The sequence below is a fragment of the Arachis duranensis genome, chromosome 7 (genome assembly GCF_000817695.3).
Source record: "Arachis duranensis cultivar V14167 chromosome 7, aradu.V14167.gnm2.J7QH, whole genome shotgun sequence".
Lineage (NCBI taxonomy): Eukaryota > Viridiplantae > Streptophyta > Magnoliopsida > Fabales > Fabaceae > Arachis > Arachis duranensis.
In genome coordinates this window covers 28,937,452-28,937,766 of record NC_029778.3, presented here as the reverse complement: position 1 = coordinate 28,937,766, position 315 = coordinate 28,937,452, and the positions used below count along the sequence as shown (strand labels likewise).

The 315-nt window shown below is 39.0% G+C and overlaps 1 non-coding gene across 1 annotated transcript; it reads right to left on the bottom strand.

Annotated features, from left to right (window-relative positions):
• Positions 1–24: 24 nt before the first annotated feature.
• LOC127740784 (small nucleolar RNA R71) lies at positions 25–132 on the bottom strand. Its single transcript, XR_008001642.1, has one exon. It is a non-coding gene; the product is annotated as a small nucleolar RNA R71 (small nucleolar RNA).
• Positions 133–315: the final 183 nt, after the last annotated feature.

Sequence of the window (315 nt, the reverse complement as noted above, 5' to 3'; positions counted from 1 at the left end):
TTCTTTCCACCTCAAAAATTGAGTAAGCTTAGAGTGGAAGTCCAAACCTTCAGACAGAAGGAAGGAGAATCCCTCTATGAAGCTTGGGAAAGATACAAACAATTAATCAGAAAGTGTCCTTCTGATATGCTTTCTGAATGGAGCATTATAGGTATTTTCTATGATGGTCTCTCTGAACTGTCCAAGATGTCTTTGGATAGCTCTGCTGGAGGATCTCTTCATCTGAAGAAGACACCTACAAAAGCTCAAGAGCTGATTGAAATGGTTGCAAATAACCAATTCATGTACACTTCTGAAAGGAATCCTGTGAACAAT